Raw genomic sequence first — 26,903 nt, 5'->3', positions numbered from 1 at the left:
CACTAATGCAAGCATTAATGTGTGCTTGTAATGCATGCATGCACTAATGCAAGCATGAGTGGGTGTATAATGCATGCACAGACTAATGCTTGCATTAGTGTGTGCTTGAGCACAAAATAGTCAGTGAAAACACACTAATGCTTGCATTAGTGTGTGCTTGTAACGCATGCACGCACTAATGCGGGCATTACTGTGCGATTGTGCACAAAATAGTGTGTGAAAACACATTAATTTGTGCACAATCACACAATAATGCAAGCATTAGTGTGTGTGTATAATGCATGCACACACTAATGCAAGCATTAGCATGTGTTTGTAATGGATGCACGCACTATTGCGGGCATTAGTGTGTGATTGTGCACAAAATAGTGTGTGAAAACACACTATTTTGTGCACAAGTACATTTGCAATCAGTTTGTGTATAATGCATGCACAGACTAATGCTTGCATTAGTGTGTGCTTGGGCACAAATTAGTCTGTGAAAACACACCAATGCTTGCATTAGTGTGTGCATGTAACGCATGCACGCACTAATGCGGGCATTAGTGTGTGATTGTGCACAAAATATTGTATGAAAACAGATTAATGCATGCACACACTAATGCAAGCATAGATGTGTGCTTGTAATGCATCCACGCACTAATGCGGGCATTAGTGTGTGATTGTGCACAAAACAGTGTGTAAAAACACACTAATTTGTGCACAATCACTCACTAATGCAAGCATGAGTGTGTGTCTAATGCATGCACACACTAATGGTTGCATTAGTGTGTGCTTGGGTACAAATTAGTCTGTGAAAACACACTAATGCTTGCATTAGTGTGTGCTTGTAATGCGTGCACACACTAATGCGGGCATTAGTATGTTATTGTGTACAAAATAGTGTGTGAAAACACATTATGTTTTGCACAATCACGCACTACTGCAAGCATTAGTGTGTGTGTATAATGCATGCACACACCGAGGGGAGAAAAGTGAACCCCGAACTCCGACGGCCTCTAAAACACCGGGTATCGAATGGCGCGCTTCGAACATGTCATGGTAAAGTAAACAGGGGGCACCACCTAGCTTCAACGACTAGGACGCAAACAACACACCACGATAACAAAGTTTTCATCCAAGAGAGATGGATGCTTGTGAGTAATGATGAAGAGGAAAGGGAAAGAGGAACGGAAAGTTTTCATCCAAGAGAGATGGATGCTTGTGAGTAATGCTTGCATTAGTGTGTGCAATTATTTCACACACCAATGCTCACAATAGTGTGTGCTTGTGCATGCATTAGTATGTAGACACACTAAGTTGTGCGCAAGCACACACTAATACAAGCATTAGTGTGTGCTAGAGAGGTATGCACACACTAACGCTTGCATTAGTGTGTGCTTGGGCACAAATTCGTGTGTGGAAACAAACTAATGCATTATACACACACACACTAATGCTTGTAACGCATGCACACACTAATGCGGGCATTAGTGTGTGATTGTGCACAAAATAGTGTGAAAAAACACATTAACGTTTGCACAATCACACACTAATGCAAGCATTAGTGTGTGTGTATAATGCATGCACACACTAATGGTCACATTGGGGTGTTCTTGTGCACACATTAATGCTTGCATTAGTGTGTAAACACATTAATGCATGCATACGAACACAATAATGCAAGCATTAATGTGTGCTTGTAACGCATGCACGCACTAATGCGGGCATAAGTGTGTGATTGTGCAAAAAATAGTGTGTGAAAACACACTAATTTGTGCACAATCACACACTAATGCAAGCATGAGTGGGTGTATAATGCATGCACAGACTAATACTTGCATAAGTTGTCAGCTTTAAGCAAAATTAATCATATGAAAACACACTAAGCTTGCATTAGTGTGTGCTTCTACTAACACACATAATCCACACATCTAAATGCGGGCCATTAGTGTGTGATTGTGCACAAAATAGTATTGTTTGAAAACACAATTAATTTTTGCACAATCACACACTAATGCAAGGATTAGTGTGTGTGTATAATGCATGCACACACTAATGCAAGCATTAGCATGTGCTTGTAATGCATGCACACACTAATGCAAGCATGAGTGAGTGTATAATGCATGCACAGACTAATGCTTGCATTAGTGTGTGCTTGGGCACAAATTAGTCTGTGAAAACATACTAATGCTTGCATTAGTGTGTGCTTGTAACGCTTGCACGCACTAAAACGGGAAATAGTGTATGATTGTGCACAAAATAGTGTGTGAAAAGACATTATTTTTTGCACAATCACACACTAATGCAAGCATTAGTGTGTCTGTATAATGCATGCACACACTAATGCTCACATTGGGGTGTTCTTGTGCACACATTAATGCTTGCATTAGTGTGTAAACACACTAATGCATGCACAAGCAGACACTAATGCAACCAATAATGTGTGCTTGTAACGCATGCACGCACTAATACGGGCATAAGTGTGTGATTGTGCACAAAATAGTGTGTGAAAACACAGTAATTTGTGCACAATCACACACTAATGCAAGCATCAATGGGTGTATAATGCATGCACAGACTAATGCTTCCATTAGTGTGTGCTTCAGCACAAACTAGTCTGTGAAAACACACTAATGTTTGCATTATTGTGTGCTTGTAACGCATACACACACTAATGCGGGCATTAGTGTGTGATTGTGCACAAAACAGTGTGTGAAAACACATAAGTTTGTGCACAATCACACACTAATGCAAGGATTAGTGTGTGTGTATAATGCATGCACACACTAATGCTCACATTCGGGTGTGCAAGCATTAGCATGTGCTTGTAATGCATGCAGGCACTAATGCAGGCATTAGTTTGTGATTGCGCACAAAATAGTGTGTCAAAACACACTAATTTGCGCACAATCACACACTAATGCAAGCATGAATGTGTGTATAATGCATGCACAGACTAATGCTTGCATTAGTGTGTGCTTGGGCACAAATTAGTCTGTGAAAACACACTAATGCTTGCATTAGTGTGTGCTTGTAACGCATGCACGCACTAAAACGGGAATTAGTGTGTGATTGTGCACAAAATAGTGTGTGAAAACACATTAATTTTTGCACAATCACACACTAATGCAAGCATTAGTGTGTGTGTATAATGCATGCACACACTAATGCTCACATTGGGGTGTTCTTGTGCACACATTAATGCTTGCATTAGTGTGTAAACACACTAATGCATGCACAAGCAGACACTAATGCAAGCATTAATGTGTGATTGTAACGCATGCACGCACTAATGGGGGCATTAGTGTTTGATTGTGCACAAAATAGAGTCTAAAAACACAGTAATTTGTGCACAATCACACACTAATGCAAGCATTAGCGGGTGTATAATGCATGCACAAACTACTGCTTGCATTATTGTGTGCTTGTAACGGATGCACACACTAATACGGGCATTAGTGTGTGATTGTGCACAAAATAGTGTCAGTGAAAACACACTAATGCTTGCATTAGTGTGTGCTTGTAATGTATGCACACACTAATGCGGGCATTAGTGTGTGATTGTGCACAAAATAGTGTGTAAAAACACATTAATTTGTGCACAATCACACACTAATGCAAGAATTAGTGTGTGTGCATAATGCATGCACACACTAATGCAAGCATTAGCATGTGCTTGTAATGCATGCACGCACTAATGCGGGTATTAGTGTGTGATTGTGCACAAGATAGTGTGTGAAAATACACTAATTTGTGTATAATTAAACACTAATGCAAGCATGAGTGTGTGTATAATGCATGCACAGACTAATGCTTGCATTAGTGTGTGCTTGGGCACAAATTAGTCTGTGAAAACACACTAATGTTTGCATTAGTGTGTGCTTGTAACGCATGCACGCACGAATGCGGACATTAGTGTGTGATTGTGCACAAAAGAGTGTGTGAAAACACATTAATTTTTGCACAATCACACACTGATGCAAGCATTAGTGTGTGTGTATAATGCATGCACACACTAATGCTCACATTGGGGTGTTCTTGTGCACACATTAATGCTTGCATTAGTGTCTAAACACACTAATGCATGCACAAGCACACACTAATGTGTGCTTGTAATGCATGAACGCACTAATGCGGGCATTAGTGTGTCATTGTGCACAAAATAGTGTGTGAAAACACACTAATTTGTGCACAATCACACACTAATGCACGCATGAGTGGGTGTATCATGCATGCACAGAGTAATGCTTGCACTAGTGTGTGCTTGAGCACAAATTAGTCAGTGAAAACACACTAATTCTTGCATTCGTGTGTGCTTGTAACGCATGCACACACTAATGCGGGCATTACTGTGTGATTGTGCACAAAATAGTGTGTGAAAACACATTAATTTGTGCACAATCACACACTAATGCAAGCATTATTTTATTGTGTATAATGCATGCACACACTAATGCTTACATTGAGGTGTTCTTGTGCACACATTAATGCTTTCATTAGTGTGTAAACACACTAATGCATGCACAAGAAGACACTAATGCAAGCATTAATGTATGCTTGTAACGCAAGCACGCACTAATACGGGCATTACTGTGTGATTGTGCACAAAATAGCGTGTGAAAACACAGTAATTTGTGCACAATCACACACTAATGCAAGCATGAATGGGTGTATAATGCATGCACAGACTAATGCTTCCATTAGTGTGTGCTTGAGCACAAATTAGTCATTGAAAACACACTAATGTGCACAAGTATGTGATTGTGCACAAAATAGTGTTTGAAAACACATTAATGTGTGCACAATCACACACTAATGCAAGCATTAGTGTGTTCGTATAATGCATGCACACACTAATGCAAGCATTAGCATGTGCTTGTAATGCATGCACGCACTAATGCGGGAATTAGTGTTTGATTGCGCACAAAATAGTGTGTGAAAACACACTAATTTGTGCACAATCACACACTAATGCAAGCATGAGTGTGTGTATAATGCATGCACAGAGTAATGCTTGCATTAGTCTGTGCTTGTAATACATGCACGCACTAATGCGGGCATTAGTGTGTGATTGTGCACAAAATAGCGTGTGAAAACACATTAATTTTTGCACAATCACACACTAATGCAACCATTAGTGTGTGTGTATAATGCATGCACACATTAATGATCACATTGGGGTGTTCTTGTGCACACATTCATGATTGCATTAGTCTGTAAACACACTAATGCATGCACAAGCACACACTAATGCAAGAATTAATGTGTGCTTGTAACACATGCACGCACTAATGCGGGCATTAGTGTGTTATTGTGCACAAAATAGTGTGTGAAAACACACTAATTTGTGCACAATCACACACTATTGCAAGCATGAGTGGGTGTATAATGCATGAACAGACTAATGCTTGCATTAGTGTGTGCTTGAGCACAAATTAGTGAGTGAAAACACACTAATGCTTGCATTAGTGTGTGCTTGTATTGCATGCACACACTAATGCGGGCATTAGTGTGTGATTGTGCACAAAATAGTGTGTGAAAACACATTAATTTGTGCACAATCACACAGTAATGCAAGCATTAGTGTGTGTGTATAATGCATACACACACTAATGCTCGCATTAGGGTGTTGTTGTGCATCCATTAGTGTGTTTCGCATGCATTAGTGTGTAAACACACTAATGCATGCACAAGCACACACTAATGCAAACATTAGCATGTGCTTGTAAAGCATGCACGCACTAATGCTTGCATTAGTGTGTGATTGCGCACAAAATAGTGTGTGAAAACACACTAATTTGTGCATAACCACACACTAATGCAAGCATGAGTGTGTGTATATTGCATTCACAGACTAATGCTTGCATTAGTGTGTGCTTCGGCACCAACTAGTCTGTGAAAACACACTAATGCTTGCGTGAGTGTGCCCTTGTAACGCATGCACGCACTAATGCGGGCAATAGTGTGCAATTGTGCACAAAATAGTGTGTGAAAACACATTAATTTTTGCAGAATCACACACTAATGCAAGCATTAGTGTGTGTGTATAATGCATGCACACACTAATGCTCACATTGGGGTGTTCTTGTGCACACATTAATGCTTGCATTAGTGTGTAAACACACTAATGAATGTACAAGCGCACATTAAAGCAAGCATTAATGTGTGATTGTAAGGCATGCACGCACTAAGGCGGGCATTAGTGTGTGATTTTGCACAAAATAGTGTGTGAAAACAAAGTAATTTGTGCACAATCACACACTAATGCAAGCATGAGTGGGTGTATAATGCATGCACAGACTAATGATTGCATTAGTGTGTGCTTGAGCACAAATTAGTCAGTGAAAACACAATAATGTTTGCATTAGTGTGTGCTTGTAACGCATGCACGCACTAATGCGAGCATTAGTGTGTGATTGTGCACAAAATAGTGTGTGAAAACACATTACTTTTTGCACAATCACACACTAATGCAAGCATTAGTGTGTGCGTATAATGCATGCACACTTTAATGCTCACATTGGGGTGTTCTTGTGCACACAATAATTCTTGCATTAGTGTGTAAACAAACTAATGCATGCACAAGCACACACTAATGCAAGCATTGGTGTGTGCGTGTAATGCATGCACGCACTAATGCGGACATTAGTCTGTGATTGTGCACAAAATAGTGTGTGAAAACACAGTAATTTGTGCACAATCACACACTAATGCACGCATGCGTGGGTGTACAATGCATGCACATACTAATGCTTGCATTAGTGTGTGCTTGAGCACAAATTAGTCAGTGAAAACACACTAATGCTTGCATTCGTGTGTGCTTGTAATGCATGCACACACTAATGCGGGCATTACTGTATGATTTTGTACAAAATAGTGTGTGAAAACACATTAATTTGTGCACAATCACACACTAACACAAGCATTATTGTGTGTGTATAATGCATGCACACACTAATGCTTACATTGGGGTGTTCTTTTGCACACATTAATGCTTGCATTAGTGTGTAAACACACTAATGTAGGCACAAGCAGACACTAATGCAAGCATTAATGTGTGCTTGTAATGCATGCACGCACTAATGCGGGCATAAGTGTGTGATTGTGCACAAAATAGTGTGTGAAAACACACTAATTTGTGCATAATCAAACACTAATGCTTCCATTAGTGTGTGCTTGAGCACAAATTAGTCCTTGAACCACACTAATGTTTGCATTAGTGTGTGCTTGTAACGCATGGATTCACTAATGCGGGCATTAGTGTGTGATTGTGCACAAAATAGTGTGTGAAAACACATTAATGTGTGCACAATCCCACACTAATGCAAGCATTAGTGTGTGTGTATAATGCATGCACACACTAATGCAAGCATTAGCATGTGCTTGTAATGCATGCACGCACTAATGCGGGTATTAGTGTGTGCTTGTGCACAAGATAGTGTGTGAAAATACACTAATTTGTGCATAATTAAACACTAATGCAAGCATGAGTGTGTGTATAATGCATGCACAGACTAATGCTTGCATTAGTGTGTGCTTGGGCACAAATTAGTCTGTGAAAACACACTAATGTTTGCATTAGTGTGTGCTTGTAACGCATGCACGCACTAATGCGGACATTAGTGTGTGATTGTGCACAAAAGAGTGTGTGAAAACACATTAATTTTTGCACAATCACACACTGATGCAAGCATTAGTGTGTGTGTATAATGCATGCACACACTAATGCTCACATTGGGGTGTTCTTGTGCACACATTAATGCTTGCATTAGTGTCTAAACACACTAATGCATGCACAAGCACACACTAATGTGTGCTTGTAATGCATGAACGCACTAATGCACGCATGAGTGGGTGTATCATGCATGCACAGAGTAATGCTTGCACTAGTGTGTGCTTGAGCACAAATTAGTCAGTGAAAACACACTAATTCTTGCATTCGTGTGTGCTTGTAACGCATGCACACACTAATGCGGGCATTACTGTGTGATTGTGCACAAAATAGTGTGTGAAAACACATTAATTTGTGCACAATCACACACTAATGCAAGCATTATTTTATTGTGTATAATGCATGCACACACTATTGCTTACATTGAGGTGTTCTTGTGCACACATTAATGCTTTCATTAGTGTGTAAACACACTAATGCATGCACAAGAAGACACTAATGCAAGCATTAATGTATGCTTGTAACGCATGCACGCACTAATACGGGCATTACTGTGTGATTGTGCACAAAATAGTGTGTGAAAACACAGTAATTTGTGCACAATCACACACTAATGCAAGCATGAATGGGTGTATAATGCATGCACAGACTAATGCTTCCATTAGTGTGTGCTTGAGCACAAATTAGTCATTGAAAACACACTAATGTGCACAAGTATGTGATTGTGCACAAAATAGTGTTTGAAAACACATTAATGTGTGCACAATCACACACTAATGCAAGCATTAGTGTGTTCGTATAATGCATGCACACACTAATGCAAGCATTAGCATGTGCTTGTAATGCATGCACGCACTAATGCGGGAATTAGTGTTTGATTGCGCACAAAATAGTGTGTGAAAACACACTAATTTGTGCACAATCACACACTAATGCAAGCATGAGTGTGTGTATAATGCATGCACAGAGTAATGCTTGCATTAGTGTGTGCTTGTAATACATGCACGCACTAATGCGGGCATTAGTGTGATATTGTGCACAAAATAGCATGTGAAAACACATTAATTTTTGCACAATCACACACTAATGCAACCATTAGTGTGTGTGTATAATGCATGCACACATTAATGATCACATTGGGGTGTTCTTGTGCACACATTAATGCTTGCATTAGTCTGTAAACACACTAATGCATGCACAAGCACACACTAATGCAAGAATTAATGTGTGCTTCTAACACATGCACGCACTAATGCGGGCATTAGTGTGTTATTGTGCACAAAATAGTGTGTGAAAACACACTAATTTGTGCACAATCACACACTATTGCAAGCATGAGTGGGTGTATAATGCATACACAGACTAATGCTTGTATTAGTGTGTGCTTGAGCACAAATTAGTGAGTGAAAACACACTAATGCTTGCATTAGTGTGTGCTTGTATTGCATGCACACACTAATGCGGGCATTAGTGTGTGATTGTGCACAAAATAGTGTGTGAAAACACATTAATTTGTGCACAATCACACAGTAATGCAAGCATTAGTGTGTGTGTATAATGCATACACACACTAATGCTCACATTAGGGTGTTGTTGTGCATCCATTAGTGTGTTTCGCATGCATTAGTGTGTAAACACACTAATGCATGCACAAGCACACACTAATGCAAACATTAGCATGTGCTTGTAAAGCATGCACGCACTAATGCTTGCATTAGTGTGTGATTGCGCACAAAATAGTGTGTGAAAACACACTAATTTGTGCATAACCACACACTAATGCAAGCATGAGTGTGTGTATATTGCATGCACAGACTAATGCTTGCATTAGTGTGTGCTTCGGCACCAACTAGTCTGTGAAAACACACTAATGCTTGCGTGAGTGTGCGCTTGTAACGCATGCACGCACTAATGCGGGCAATAGTGTGCAATTGTGCACAAAATAGTGTGTGAAAACACATTAATTTTTGCACAATCACACACTAATGCAAGCATTAGTGTGTGTGTATAATGCATGCACACACTAATGCTCACATTGGGGTGTTCTTGTGCACACATTAATGCTTGCATTAGTGTGTAAACACACTAATGAATGTACAAGCGCACATTAAAGCAAGCATTAATGTGTGATTGTAAGGCATGCATGCACTACGGCCGGCATTAGTGTGTGATTTTGCACAAAATAGTGTGTGAAAACACAGTAATTTGTGCACAATCACACACTAATGCAAGCATGAGTGGGTGTATAATGCATGCACAGACTAATGATTGCATTAGTGTGTGCTTGAGCACAAATTAGTCAGTGAAAACACAATAATGTTTGCATTAGTGTGTGCTTGTAACGCATGCACGCACTAATGCGAGCATTAGTGTGTGATTGTGCACAAAATAGTGTGTGAAAACACATTACTTTTTGCACAATCACACACTAATGCAAGCATTAGTGTGTGCGTATAATGTATGCACACTTTAATGCTCACATTGGGGTGTTCTTGTGCACACAATAATTCTTGCATTAGTGTGTAAACAAACTAATGCATGCACAAGCACACACTAATGCAAGCATTGGTGTGTGCGTGTAATGCATGCACGCACTAATGCGGACATTAGTCTGTGATTGTGCACAAAATAGTGTGTGAAAACACAGTAATTTGTGCACAATCACACACTAATGCACGCATGAGTGGGTGTACAATGCATGCACATACTAATGCTTGCATTAGTGTGTGCTTGAGCACAAATTAGTCAGTGAAAACACACTAGCTTACATTCGTGTGTGCTTGTAATGCATGTACACACTAATGCGGGCATTACTGTATGATTGTGTACAAAATAGTGTGTGAAAACACATTAATTTGTGCACAATCACACACTAACGCAAGCATTATTGTGTGTGTATAATGCATGCACACACTAATGCTTACATTGGGGTGTTCTTTTGCACACATTAATGCTTGCATTAGTGTGTAAACACACTAACGTAGGCACAAGCAGACACTAATGCAAGCATTAATGTGTGCTTGTAATGCATGCACGCACTAATGCGGGCATAAGTGTGTGATTGTGCACAAAATAGTGTGTGAAAACACACTTATTTGTGCATAATCAAACACTAATGCTTCCATTAGTGTGTGCTTGAGCACAAATTAGTCATTGAACCACACTAATGTTTGCATTAGTGTGTGCTTGTAACGCATGGATTCACTAATGCAAGCATTAGTGTGTGTGTATAATGCATGCACACACTAATGCAAGCATTAGCATGTGCTTGTAATGCATGCACGCGCTAATGCGGGTATTAGTGTGTGATTGTGCACAAGATAGTGTGTGAAAATACACTAATTTGTGCATAATTAAACACTAATGCAAGCATGAGTGTGTGTATAATGCATGCACAGACTAATGCTTGCATTAGTGTGTGCTTGGGCACAAATTAGTCTGTGAAAACACACTAATGTTTGCATTAGTGTGTGCTTGTAACGCATGCACGCACTAATGCGGACATTAGTGTGTGATTGTGCACAAAAGAGTGTGTGAAAACACATTAATTTTTGCACAATCACACACTGATGCAAGCATTAGTGTGTGTGTATAATGCATGCACACACTAATGCTCACATTGGGGTGTTCTTGTGCACACATTAATGCTTGCATTAGTGTCTAAACACACTAATGCATGCACAAGCACACACTAATGTGTGCTTGTAATGCATGAACGCACTAATGCACGCATGAGTGGGTGTATCATGCATGCACAGAGTAATGCTTGCACTAGTGTGTGCTTGAGCACAAATTAGTCAGTGAAAACACACTAATTCTTGTATTCGTGTGTGCTTGTAACGCATGCACACACTAATGCGGGCATTACTGTGTGATTGTGCACAAAATAGTGTGTGAAAACACATTAATTTGTGCACAATCACACACTAATGCAAGCATTATTTTATTGTGTATAATGCATGCACACACTAATGCTTACATTGAGGTGTTCTTGTGCACACATTAATGCTTTCATTAGTGTGTAAACACACTAATGCATGCACAAGAAGACACTAATGCAAGCATTAATGTATGCTTGTAACGCATGCACGCACTAATACGGGCATTACTGTGTGATTGTGCACAAAATAGTGTGTGAAAACACAGTAATTTGTGCACAATCACACACTAATGCAAGCATGAATGGGTGTATAATGCATGCACAGACTAATGCTTCCATTAGTGTGTGCTTGAGCACAAATTAGTCATTGAAAACACACTAATGTGCACAAGTATGTGATTGTGCACAAAATAGTGTTTGAAAACACATTAATGTGTGCACAATCACACACTAATGCAAGCATTAGTGTGTTCGTATAATGCATGCACACACTAATGCAAGCATTAGCATGTGCTTGTAATGCATGCACGCACTAATGCGGGAATTAGTGTTTGATTGCGCACAAAATAGTGTGTGAAAACACACTAATTTGTGCACAATCACACACTAATGCAAGCATGAGTGTGTGTATAATGCATGCACAGAGTAATGCTTGCATTAGTGTGTGCTTGTAATACATGCACGCACTAATGCGGGCATTAGTGTGATATTGTGCACAAAATAGCGTGTGAAAACACATTAATTTTTGCACAATCACACACTAATGCAACCATTAGTGTGTGTGTATAATGCATGCACACATTAATGATCACATTGGGGTGTTCTTGTGCACACATTAATGCTTGCATTAGTCTGTAAACACACTAATGCATGCACAAGCACACACTAATGCAAGAATTAATGTGTGCTTCTAACACATGCACGCACTAATGCGGGCATTAGTGTGTTATTGTGCACAAAATAGTGTGTGAAAACACACTAATTTGTGCACAATCACACACTATTGCAAGCATGAGTGGGTGTATAATGCATACACAGACTAATGCTTGCATTAGTGTGTGCTTGAGGACAAATTAGTGAGTGAAAACACACTAATGCTTGCATTAGTGTGTGCTTGTATTGCATGCACACACTAATGCGGGCATTAGTGTGTGATTGTGCACAAAATAGTGTGTGAAAACACATTAATTTGTGCACAATCACACAGTAATGCAAGCATTAGTGTGTGTGTATAATGCATACACACACTAATGCTCACATTAGGGTGTTGTTGTGCATCCATTAGTGTGTTTCGCATGCATTAGTGTGTAAACACACTAATGCATGCACAAGCACACACTAATGCAAACATTAGCATGTGCTTGTAAAGCATGCACGCACTAATGCTTGCATTAGTGTGTGATTGCGCACAAAATAGTGTGTGAAAACACACTAATTTGTGCATAACCACACACTAATGCAAGCATGAGTGTGTGTATATTGCATGCACAGACTAATGCTTGCATTAGTGTGTGCTTCGGCACCAACTAGTCTGTGAAAACACACTAATGCTTGCGTTAGTGTGCGCTTGTAACGCATGCACGCACTAATGCGGGCAATAGTGTGCAATTGTGCACAAAATAGTGTGTGAAAACACATTAATTTTTGCACAATCACACACTAATGCAAGCATTAGTGTGTGTGTATAATACATGCACACACTAATGCTCACATTGGGGTGTTCTTGTGCACACATTAATGCTTGCATTAGTGTGTAAACACACTAATGAATGTACAAGCGCACATTAAAGCAAGCATTAATGTGTGATTCTAAGGCATGCACGCACTAATGCGGGCATTAGTGTGTGATTGTGCACAACATAGTGTGTGAAAACACAGTAATTTGTGCACAATCACACACTATTGCAAGCATGAGTGGGTGTATAATGCATGAACAGACTAATGCTTGCATTAGTGTGTGCTTGAGCACAAATTAGTGAGTGAAAACACACTAATGCTTGCATTAGTGTGTGCTTGTATTGCATGCACACACTAATGCGGGCATTAGTGTGTGATTGTGCACAAAATAGTGTGTGAAAACACATTACTTTTTGCACAATCACACACTAATGCAAGCATTAGTGTGTGCGTATAATGCATGCACACTATTTTGTGCACAATCACACACTAATGCCCGCAGTAGCGCGTGCATGCATTACAAGCACACATTAATGCTTGCATTAGTGTGTTTAGTATGCATGCACTAATTCGTGCACACAGTAATTCTTGCATTAGTGTGTGATTGTAATAAACACATTAATTTGTGCACAAGCACACACTAATGCAAGGATTATTGTGTGTGTATAATGCATGCACACACTATTGCTCACATTAGGGTGTGATTGTGCATGCATTAGTGTGTAAACACACTAATGCATGCACAAGCACACCCTAATGTGAGCATTAGCATCTGCTTGTATGGCATGCATGCACTAATTTGTGCACAATCACACACTAATGCAAGCATGAGTGTGTGTATAATGCATGCATAAACTAATGCTTACATTAGTGTGTGCGTGGGCACCAATTAGTCTGTGAAAACACACTAATGCTTACATTAGTGTGTGCTTGTAATGCATGCACGCACTAATGCGAGCATTAGTGTGTTATTGTACACAAAATAGTGTGTGAAAACACATATTTTTGCACAATCACACACTAATGCAAGAATTACTGTGTGTGTGTATAAAGCATGCACACAATAATGCTCACATTGGGGTGTTGTTGTGCACACATTAATGCTTGCATCAGTGTGTAAACACACTAATGCATGCACAAGCACACACTAATGTGTGCTTGTAACGCATGCACGCACTAATGCGGGCATTAGTGTTTGATTGTGCACAAAATAGTGTGTGAAAACACACTAATTTGTGCACAATCACACACTACTGCAAGCATGAGTGGGTGTACAATGCATGCACAGACAAATGCTTGCAGTAGTGTGTGCTTGAGCAAAAATTAGTCAGTGAAAACACACTAATGCTTGCATTAGTGTGTGCTTGTAATGCATGCACACACTAATGCGGGCATTAGTGTGTGATTGTGCACAAAATAGTGTGTGATTTCTAATGCTTTCTGTCATAATAATCAATATCTAATTCTCCTAAATGATTTTCTCATATTAAACTGATCATTTAATGTGGGGAAGTGCCAAGGGAGAAAAAGCTAGAATATTGGTTAAGTTAGCAGACCGGCCACAGTAGGGATCCAAAGGAGGGAAAATAGGGATCCAAAGGGGGGGCCATCTGCAAAAGAGCCATGTGAAACAACGGGCTAAAAAGACCCTAAGGTTCAGCCCATTAAGACTTCCAAAATGCTAAGGTTCCAAAATTCAAAGGTTGTGTCCAAAGGTCAACCTTAGGGAAAATTGGATGCTTAGTGTGTGTGCCCAAAAAGTCTTTCTGCATCCCTACATGGGAGGGGGCGAGCCCCAAAGCTAGGGGATGAGAGAGAAAAACCACACACACACACACACAGGCTCCCTTTACACAAAGGGAATGAGGGACACATGTCAGCTCCCTAGGCCAGATGCCCACAAGGTGTGCCCAATTCCTATTGGAAGACCCTTGAAGTGGACCAATGAGAATTAAGCTAGAGTAAATCTAGTTTAATTAATTTAAAAACATTTAATAAAAGAAACCAATAAGAATTAAGTGTCCTAGAAGACTATTGGGCAGTCTCCCAAGGGGTCCAATGAGCATTCAGGAGCCCCATGGCTTGCCTGATTCCTATTGGCCAGGAGGCAAAGGGGTCCAATGAGAGTTTAGTTTAATTATTTAATTACCTAAAGCTCTCACAAAAGGGGAAAGGGGGACACATGTCAGAAGGCTATCACTTATGCTGCTTAATCCCTATTGGCTTGACCTGGGGAGGTCCAATGAGGCAAAAGCCAGCCTAACTTAGCAGCTAGGGCTCGCCCAAGAGAGAGAGGGGGCTGATTTTTGCTTGGCATTTTTGACACACACACTTTCACACTTGACCATGTGTGAAGGAAAAACACTCTATCTCCTCCCAAGCTTTAATGGAGAGCTCATCACCTACTCCAAGCTTGTGAGATAGAAGCCTACATCAACACTCTCTTGGCATGTGGATGCAAATCCAACCAAGAGCCAAGCTTCAATGCATGCTCATCTTCTCTACCAAGCTAATTACTAAGCTAAGCTATGCTAATATGAGTGATTATGTGAGGAGATGAACTTCTTTCTCGTAAGATACTTCTTTTTCCTCTCAATCTACTCTCATACCCTGCTAGCTCTCACCATCTTCGAAGGTGTGTGAGGTCTTGGGTCTGAGAACGGGGATAATTCAAGTTGTGTTTGATTAAGTGTTTTGCTTGGTGTATGAAGCTTCCCTCTTCATTACACTAGCTAGTCTTGAAGGAACACAAAGAATTGTATTGTACAATGTCTCTCTTGATGGGAGAAACCATAATACAAAGCCTTTTGGAGGGGGGACCGGCTCCATGCAAATCCGGTCCTCAACTGTTGTCAATAGTTTAATTGCTCTCTCTTTTGAAAGTATTGTCGATGCTATCTAACTAGGTGTTATGCTTTTTGTTGCTCTCTCCGCCCAAGCACTCTTGTAATTATCATTAGGAATCTATTCTAATGAAATGCCCACTATGTTCATGCTAATTTCCGCTACAAATAAGATTTTAGGCCATTAAATGTTACATTGGTATCAGAGCTCAAGGTTTCTCTTTTCTTGCTCAAGAAGGGAGGTCCTCAAGCTAGCTACAAATGGTTGGTATTATTAATTGCCTGTGAGTAAGTAGAATAGGGATTTTTCAGCCTTGTAGTGCGCCTGCCTTTGTGCAGTTAACGGGGCATCACCGTCGAGAGCTATGGTCTTAATAGTGGAGTCCTACGGGGCTTGCCTACGGCTTAACCACTATTGAGCTATTAGAAGCTTGACAGGAGCCGGTGCTGTTTTGGTGTCGAAAGACCCTCTCTTCTATTCCTTGCAATTAATGGTATTCGAGCCGCGGGTACAGTAGCTTGAGTGCTTTTTCTAAAGGGGTAAAGAGGAGTAGCAACTAGGGCTTGAAGTGCCAAAGTACACCTAAAAAGTTTACACCTAAAAATTGTTAGAATGGCTGACAATATTAAAGAGAGTGAAGTTAATGTTGATAACATTGATTTTGCTCATGAGCAAGCTACTAATGATGCTTCAATGCTTGTTAATTATCTTGTTTCTAGGCTTCAACAAGCCATGGGCAATCCATCTCTCCAAAGTGAAGTGCAACGGCAGCTCCGTGCTCACGGGATTCTCCAAGCTCATCACCATGACGAGAGAACACCTAGGAAGCCTCCTTGTGAGACTACCAAAAGAGGTCTCTCTCCGATTCGGGAAGAAGAAGAGAATCCATATGAAGGGCTCAAGAACTTACTTCTTGATGATGCATCTCCTTCCCAAAGGAGAACTCAAGAGCCTCCACCGAAGGAACGAGAAAGAAGCGAGTCTCCCGCCACCTCGGCGGAGATGGCTCCACGAAGACGGCGGGCTAAACGCTCTCCATCACCACCAAAGCGGAGAAGACCATCACACTCTTCTCCACGCCATAATTCAAAGAGGGATGATAAAAAGCAAGAGAAGAAAAAGGCGAGAAAGAGGACACCCTCTTCTCCATCTTCTTTATCCTCTTCCTCTTATGAAAGCTATGGTGAAGACGACAAAGATCAAGACAAGAAAAAGGCGAGAAAGAGGTCACCCTCTTCTCCACCTTCTTCAAATTCTTCATCTTCTGAAGAAAGTGATGGTGCAACTTTTGAACCATCAAAAAGAAGAGGCCATAGGAAATCCTATGCCGCATGGAAGAGGTCGTCCAAGCTGAAGAAATTCAAAGAGGGAGGGAAGAGCATCTCTTTCCTTACCTATGATGGTACCTTTGGTGCTACAGACAAAGTTTTGGCCTTTATCCAGCAATTCGATGCGGCGTTTGGAGATGAGGGCTTCACGGAGTCCTCTAAGCTACGCCATGTAGCTATGCACTTTCAAAAGTCCGCCAGACAATGGTGGTCTAGCCTACGAGCCAACGGTGAAGCTCCACGAACATGGAAGGCTTTAAGAGCTTCCATTATGAAGCAGTTTTTGGCCACCGATGCCAAAGACAAAGTACTCACCGAATGGCGAAGCTTAAAGCTCTCTCCCAATGAATCCATCCACAAATATGTAGACAAGTTTTGGGACTTACAACTCAAAGCCATTGTCTTCAAAAGGTTGGATTTTGGAGAGCAAAAGCAACAATTTTGTGCGGGCTTAACCGAAGAAATGGCGGAGTATGTCAACTCCCAAAGGCCACGTACCATATCGGCGGTAATACATCATACTATGGTGGCCTCGCGAATCAATTTCCAAACGGGGGGTAAAAGAAATAATAAGCCCCCGGAAAACAAGGGTTCCAATGAGCCTAAGGGGAAGGACAATGTCCAAAAGTCTCCTAAGGGCAATTCCAACAAAGCCAAAGAGAAGGGAGTTTACAAAGGAAAGAATAAACTCTCTCCTGAAGAGCTTGAGCGTTATCGTAAAGATAACCGGTGTTTCAAGTGCGGCGAACAAGGGCATGCGTACCGCGCTTGTCCCCAAAAGAACAACCGCCAAGATCCTCCTAGAGCTTCTTTGGTTGAAATCCAAGAGGAGGAGATTCATCAAACTCACCACAAAGGATCTCCTCTATGCCATGCTTGGGGAAAGGTAAGAGAACATGATGCTTTTATTCTCTTTGACCCTGGTTCTACTCACAATTTCATATCTATGGAGTTAGCCACCAAGCTAGGCATACAATCCTACGAGATGGGAGATATCCTACCCGCAGACAGTGCCTTCAAGGGGCAAGAAGCTTCAGTCACTCCCTTAATCGGGAAATTGAGGCTTCATGTCCAAGGCTATGTGGACAAAGAGGATTTCTTTATCTCTCCTCTCAAGCATGAGGATGTAATCCTAGGGGCACCATGGTTTGACCGTCTGGCTGCCCATGTTAAATTTCCTGAAAGGAGAATCTCCTTTAAGTTCAGGGAAAAGGACATGTATATAGATGCTAGGGAGATGGGTAACACCATCCCCATTGTACATACACCAGCTTTCAACAAGTCAATAAAGAGCTCTATTTCCGTGTACATGATTTTTGTTAAAGATTCTCAAAATGAACCTAATGCTTTAGCAAAAGAAAATAAAAGCAACCAAAAGGAATTAGAGTTATCCAATTTTCTCAGGGGTTTCAAGATGTCTTTATTGACGACATCCCTTGTGAGCTACCTCCTAAACGAGGTAATGACGACCATGCAATTGAACTTCTTCCAGGAAGTTCACCGCCTAACAAACCTCCTTATAGAGTTTCTCAAGCTCAACAAGAGGAGATTATGCGGCAAGTGCATGAGTTAATTGAGAAGGGCATGGTTAGGCCTAGCTCATCTCCATTTTGCTCACCTGTGCTATTAGTGCAAAAGAAAGACGGCACATATCGTATGTGTGTCGACTATAGAGCACTAAATAGGATCACTATCAAGAATAGGTTTCCCGTTCCACGGGTAGAAGACCTATTTGATAAGCTACAAGGATCGACCTACTTCAGTAGGATTGACCTAAAAAGTGGCTATCATCAAATAAGGATAGTTGATCAAGACATTGTAAAGACCGCATTTCGTACTACATTTGGTCTTTACGAATACATTGTCATGCCTTTTGGCTTAACTAATGCACCAGCCACATTTAACCGCTTGATGGAGAAGCTGTTCAGACCTCATCGAACCTTCACTGGAGTGTTCTTTGATGATATTATCATCTACTCTAATTCATTAGAGGAACACAAGCAACACCTCCAGGTAATATTTCAAGTTTTAAGAGAGAATAAACTTTATGTTAATCGAAAGAAAAGTGAATTTTTCTTGCAAGAGATTCAATATTTAGGTCACATTATCTCTCAAGATGGAATCCAAATGGATCCATCCAAGTTAGAGGTAATAAAAGGATGGCCTAAACCAAGGAATCTTCATGAACTAAGAAGCTTTATAGGTATGTGTGCATACTATAGACGCTTCATAGAAAAGTTCTCACAAATTGCGGGACCATTACATGACCTCACAAAGAAAAATGTTAGGTATACGTGGTCTGCTAAGGAGAACAATGCTTTCGAAAAGCTTAAAGAAAAGCTTATCTCTCAACCTGTGCTTACACTACCGGATCTCTCAAAACCATTTGAGGTCCAATGTGATGCTTGTGGTGATTGCCTTGGGGCTGTTTTGCTCCAAGAAGGGCACGCCATAGGCTATGAGAGTCGAAGGCTCGACCCTGTTGAGCAAGCTCTAGGCATATACGAAAAAGAACTCCTTGCAGTTCTACATGCCTTAGACTCATGGAAGCACTATTTATTGGGGACTCCTTTCATTCTGCGAACGGATCACCAAAGTCTTAAGTACTTCATGACGCAGACCAAGCTCTCCGACAAACAAATGAGGTGGGCAAATTTCCTTTCGCAATTTCATTTTCATATTGCTCACATTGCTGGCAAGCATAATCAAGTAGCCGATGCACTCTCAAGACGACCGAGAGTGAATGCGGTTTCCATAGCAACTCACAATGATCTATCTTCAATGATAGATGAGTATGCTATTGATCCCGATTTTAGAGATGTGATTTCAGCCCTTGCATTAGGGAAGAAAGAAGAACCATTTACTTTACAAGATGGTTATCTTCTCTATGGCAATAGACTATGCGTTACTAACTCACTACGTGAGAAAGTAATGTATGAATCTCATGCTCCCCCATATGCGGGGCATAGAGGGATTCAGTCTACCCTAAAGGGAATTGAAACATATTTCTATTGGCCTACCATGAAAGTGAACATACATGAGTATGTTTCCAAATGTGTGGTATGTCAAAAGACAAAATTTGATAGAGGGAAGCAACTTGGATTGCTTCAACCCTTGCCAATCCCTAATTCACCGTGGGAGAGCATATCCATGGATTTTATCTTTGGATTGCCTAAGTCTATCCATGGGAATACGGGAATATGGACGATAGTAGACAGGTTTAGTAAACAAGCTCATTTTATACCTGTCAAAAAGACTATCAAAGCCCATCAAATGGCAACCCTCTTCATTTCACAAATTTTTAAGTACCATGGCTTGCCAATGTCCATAGTGTCGGATAGAGATCCTAGAATGACCAGTAATTTCTGGAAGGGTCTCTTTGAGAATTTAGGAACAAGGCTAAACTTCTCTTCGGCCTATCACCCACAAACTGATGGCCAAAGTGAAATAGCTAACCTAACTATTCTCGATCTACTAAAAGCCTATGTAACGGAAGTAGATCAAAGATCCCAATGGGAGAAGTACTTACCCTTAGTAGAGTATGCTTACAATAACACTGTACATACTTCTACAGGAAAAGCACCTTTCGAGGTAATTGAGGGAAGATCAAAAAGTCCCTTGCTACTTAAGGTACATGGGAAGATCTTCGCTGCAGATGAGTATAGCCGAGACCTACAAGAATCTTTCCAAAAGATTAAGGATGCTATCTCTATCTCACAGCAAAGGCAAAAGGCTGCTGCTGACAAGCACAGAAGAGCCCAAGCCTTTAAAGAAAACGATTGGGTCTTGTTAAAGTTTCCCAAGGCTCGATTAAGGCACACGACGGGCAAGAATCCTACGGGCCACCAAAAGTACTATGCTAAACTAGCAAAAAGGTACTATGGTCCCTTCCAGATTCTTAGGCCAATCAATGAGATGGCCTATCAACTTAAGTTGCCCAATCATTGGCTCATACACAATGCTTTTCATGTGAGCCTTTTAAAACCTTACAAAGGAGAGCCACCTCAAGAACCAACTATTGAAGACCCACCGGAGATCGAGGACCACGAGGAGGTGCTGCAGCCCGAGTCCATTCTCCGACATGAAGACAAGGTATTAAGAGGCGGTAAGACTATCAGACGATATCTTATTAAGTTTAAGAATTATCCTTTTGAAGATGCTAGATGGATGCAAGGCATACAATTAAAGGATAACCTAAACCTTGTCAATGCTTACAATGCTTCCCAAGAGTAAGCAAATGTACAAAATGTTAAAAATGAACACAAATTTTTGTCTTATAAGACTCTCTTTTTCTTGATTTGTGCACAAAAATGAAGTAGTATGCATGCTTAGATCAAGTTTGTGGGGACGACGTCTCCCAAACACCAAGTAGAGCTTGTCACTCTACTATGGAAGACTGATAGGACTAATGTGCAGACATGCTTGCGGCAGCCTCAGGCTCTCAAGCGCCAAATGGACTAGTCATCCATTATGGAATGATGTCGTAGGGTAACATAGGGATCCTCTACCCGCTAAGAAAAGGACTCATGCATATGCTTTATCTTCTCTATACCATAGTCGAGGATGACTATGATTTCAAGAGAGAGGTAATGTCATAATAATCAATATCTAATTCTCCTAAATGATTTTCTCATATTAAACTGATCATTTAATGTGGGGAAGTGCCAAGGAGAAAAAGCTAGAATATTGGTTAAGTTAGCAGACCGGCCACAGTAGGGATCCAAAGGAGGGAAAATAGGGATCCAAAGGGGGGGCCATCTGCAAAAGAGCCATGTGAAACAACGGGCTAAAAAGACCCTAAGGTTCAGCCCATTAAGACTTCCAAAATGCTAAGGTTCCAAAATTCAAAGGTTGTGTCCAAAGGTCAACCTTAGGGAAAATTGGGTGCTTAGTGTGTGTGCCCAAAAAGTCTTTCTGCATCCCTACATGGGAGGGGGCGAGCCCCAAAGCTAGGGGATGAGAGAGAAAACCACACACACACACACACAGGCTCCCTTTACACAAAGGGAATGAGGGACACATGTCAGCTCCCTAGGCCAGATGCCCACAAGGTGTGCCCAATTCCTATTGGAAGACCCTTGAAGTGGACCAATGAGAATTAAGCTAGAGTAAATCTAGTTTAATTAATTTAAAAACATTTAATAAAAGAAACCAATAAGAATTAAGTGTCCTAGAAGACTATTGGGCAGTCTCCCAAGGGGTCCAATGAGCATTCAGGAGCCCCATGGCTTGCCTGATTCCTATTGGCCAGGAGGCAAAGGGGTCCAATGAGAGTTTAGTTTAATTATTTAATTACCTAAAGCTCTCACAAAAGGGGAAAGGGGGACACATGTCAGAAGGCTATCACTTATGCTGCTTAATCCCTATTGGCTTGACCTGGGGAGGTCCAATGAGGCAAAAGCCAGCCTAACTTAGCAGCTAGGGCTCGCCCAAGAGAGAGAGGGGGCTGATTTTTGCTTGGCATTTTTGACACACACACTTTCACACTTGACCATGTGTGAAGGAAAAACACTCTATCTCCTCCCAAGCTTTAATGGAGAGCTCATCACCTACTCCAAGCTTGTGAGATAGAAGCCTACATCAACACTCTCTTGGCATGTGGATGCAAATCCAACCAAGAGCCAAGCTTCAATGCATGCTCATCTTCTCTACCAAGCTAATTACTAAGCTAAGCTATGCTAATATGAGTGATTATGTGAGGAGATGTACTTCTTTCTCGTAAGATACTTCTTTTTCCTCTCAATCTACTCTCATACCCTGCTAGCTCTCACCATCTTCGAAGGTGTGTGAGGTCTTGGGTCTGAGAACGGGGATAATTCAAGTTGTGTTTGATTAAGTGTTTTGCTTGGTGTATGAAGCTTCCCTCTTCATTGCACTAGCTAGTCTTGAAGGAACACAAAGAATTGTATTGTACAATGTCTCTCTTGATGGGAGAAACCATAATACAAAGCCTTTTGGAGGGGGGACCGGCTCCATGCAAATCCGGTCCTCAACTGTTGTCAATAGTTTAATTGCTCTCTCTTTTGAAAGTATTGTCGATGCTATCTAACTAGGTGTTATGCTTTTTGTTGCTCTCTCCGCCCAAGCACTCTTGTAATTATCATTAGGAATCTATTCTAATGAAATGCCCACTATGTTCATGCTAATTTCCGCTACAAATAAGATTTTAGGCCATTAAATGTTACATTGGTATCAGAGCTCAAGGTTTCTCTTTTCTTGCTCAAGAAGGGAGGTCCTCAAGCTAGCTACAAATGGTTGGTATTATTAATTGCCTGTGAGTAAGTAGAATAGGGATTTTTCAGCCTTGTAGTGCGCCTGCCTTTGTGCAGTTAACGGGGCATCACCGTCGAGAGCTATGGTCTTAATAGTGGAGTCCTACGGGGCTTGCCTACGGCTTAACCACTATTGAGCTATTAGAAGCTTGACAGGAGCCGGTGCTGTTTTGGTGTCGAAAGACCCTCTCTTCTATTCCTTGCAATTAATGGTATTCGAGCCGCGGGTACAGTAGCTTGAGTGCTTTTTCTAAAGGGGTAAAGAGGAGTAGCAACTAGGGCTTGAAGTGCCAAAGTACACCTAAAAAGTTTACACCTAAAAATTGTTAGAATGGCTGACAATATTAAAGAGAGTGAAGTTAATGTTGATAACATTGATTTTGCTCATGAGCAAGCTACTAATGATGCTTCAATGCTTGTTAATTATCTTGTTTCTAGGCTTCAACAAGCCATGGGCAATCCATCTCTCCAAAGTGAAGTGCAACGGCAGCTCCGTGCTCACGGGATTCTCCAAGCTCATCACCATGACGAGAGAACACCTAGGAAGCCTCCTTGTGAGACTACCAAAAGAGGTCTCTCTCCGATTCGGGAAGAAGAAGAGAATCCATATGAAGGGCTCAAGAACTTACTTCTTGATGATGCATCTCCTTCCAAAGGAGAACTCAAGAGCCTCCACCGAAGGAACGAGAAAGAAGCGAGTCTCCCGCCACCTCGGCGGAGATGGCTCCACGAAGACGGCGGGCTAAACGCTCTCCATCACCACCAAAGCGGAGAAGACCATCACACTCTTCTCCACGCCATAATTCAAAGAGGGATGATAAAAAGCAAGAGAAGAAAAAGGCGAGAAAGAGGACACCCTCTTCTCCGTCTTCTTTATCCTCTTCCTCTTATGAAAGCTATGGTGAAGACGACAAAGATCAAGACAAGAAAAAGGCGAGAAAGAGGTCACCCTCTTCTCCACCTTCTTCAAATTCTTCATCTTCTGAAGAAAGTGATGGTGCAACTTTTGAACCATCAAAAAGAAGAGGCCATAGGAAATCCTATGCCGCATGGAAGAGGTCGTCCAAGCTGAAGAAATTCAAAGAGGGAGGCAAGAGCATCTCTTTCCTTACCTATGATGGTACCTTTGGTGCTACAGACAAAGTTTTGGCCTTTATCCAGCAATTCGATGCGGCGTTTGGAGATGAGGGCTTCACGGAGTCCTCTAAGCTACGCCATGTAGCTATGCACTTTCAAAAGTCCGCCAGACAATGGTGGTCTAGCCTACGAGCCAACGGTGAAGCTCCACGAACATGGAAGGCTTTAAGAGCTTCCATTATGAAGCAGTTTTTGGCCACCGATGCCAAAGACAAAGTACTCACCGAATGGCGAAGCTTAAAGCTCTCTCCCAATGAATCCATCCACAAATATGTAGACAAGTTTTGGGACTTACAACTCAAAGCCATTGTCTTCAAAAGGTTGGATTTTGGAGAGCAAAAGCAACAATTTTGTGCGGGCTTAACCGAAGAAATGGCGGAGTATGTCAACTCCCAAAGGCCACGTACCATATCGGCGGTAATACATCATACTATGGTGGCCTCGCGAATCAATTTCCAAACGGGGGGTAAAAGAAATAATAAGGCCCCGGAAAACAAGGGTTCCAATGAGCCTAAGGGGAAGGACAATGTCCAAAAGTCTCCTAAGGGCAATTCCAACAAAGCCAAAGAGAAGGGAGTTTACAAAGGAAAGAATAAACTCTCTCCTGAAGAGCTTGAGCGTTATCGTAAAGATAACCGGTGTTTCAAGTGCGGCGAACAAGGGCATGCGTACCGCGCTTGTCCCCAAAAGAACAACCGCCAAGATCCTCCTAGAGCTTCTTTGGTTGAAATCCAAGAGGAGGAGATTCGTCAAACTCACCACAAAGGATCTCCTCTATGCCATGCTTGGGGAAAGGTAAGAGAACATGATGCTTTTATTCTCTTTGACCCTGGTTCTACTCACAATTTCATATCTATGGAGTTAGCCACCAAGCTAGGCATACAATCCTACGAGATGGGAGATATCCTACCCGCAGACAGTGCCTTCAAGGGGCAAGAAGCTTCAGTCACTCCCTTAATCGGGAAATTGAGGCTTCATGTCCAAGGCTATGTGGACAAAGAGGATTTCTTTATCTCTCCTCTCAAGCATGAGGATGTAATCCTAGGGGCACCATGGTTTGACCGTCTGGCTGCCCATGTTAAATTTCCTGAAAGGAGAATCTCCTTTAAGTTCAGGGAAAAGGACATGTATATAGATGCTAGGGAGATGGGTAACACCATCCCCATTGTACATACACCAGCTTTCAACAAGTCAATAAAGAGCTCTATTTCCGTGTACATGATTTTTGTTAAAGATTCTCAAAATGAACCTAATGCTTTAGCAAAAGAAAATAAAAGCAACCAAAAGGAATTAGAGTTATCCAATTTTCTCAAGGGGTTTCAAGATGTCTTTATTGACGACATCCCTTGTGAGCTACCTCCTAAACGAGGTAATGACGACCATGCAATTGAACTTCTTCCAGGAAGTTCACCGCCTAACAAACCTCCTTATAGAGTTTCTCAAGCTCAACAAGAGGAGATTATGCGGCAAGTGCATGAGTTAATTGAGAAGGGCATGGTTAGGCCTAGCTCATCTCCATTTTGCTCACCTGTGCTATTAGTGCAAAAGAAAGACGGCACATATCGTATGTGTGTCGACTATAGAGCACTAAATAGGATCACTATCAAGAATAGGTTTCCCGTTCCACGGGTAGAAGACCTATTTGATAAGCTACAAGGATCGACCTACTTCAGTAGGATTGACCTAAAAAGTGGCTATCATCAAATAAGGATAGTTGATCAAGACATTGTAAAGACCGCATTTCGTACTACATTTGGTCTTTACGAATACATTGTCATGCCTTTTGGCTTAACTAATGCACCAGCCACATTTAACCGCTTGATGGAGAAGCTGTTCAGACCTCATCGAACCTTCACTGGAGTGTTCTTTGATGATATTATCATCTACTCTAATTCATTAGAGGAACACAAGCAACACCTCCAGGTAATATTTCAAGTTTTAAGAGAGAATAAACTTTATGTTAATCGAAAGAAAAGTGAATTTTTCTTGCAAGAGATTCAATATTTAGGTCACATTATCTCTCAAGATGGAATCCAAATGGATCCATCCAAGTTAGAGGTAATAAAAGGATGGCCTAAACCAAGGAATCTTCATGAACTAAGAAGCTTTAT

Source organism: Adiantum capillus-veneris, chromosome 29, assembly GCF_014529385.1.
Source record: "Adiantum capillus-veneris isolate H3 chromosome 29, ASM1452938v2, whole genome shotgun sequence".
Taxonomy (NCBI): Eukaryota; Viridiplantae; Streptophyta; class Polypodiopsida; order Polypodiales; family Pteridaceae; genus Adiantum; species Adiantum capillus-veneris.
The sequence above is the reverse complement of the archived record's forward strand: the minus strand, read 5'-3'. Positions refer to the sequence as shown.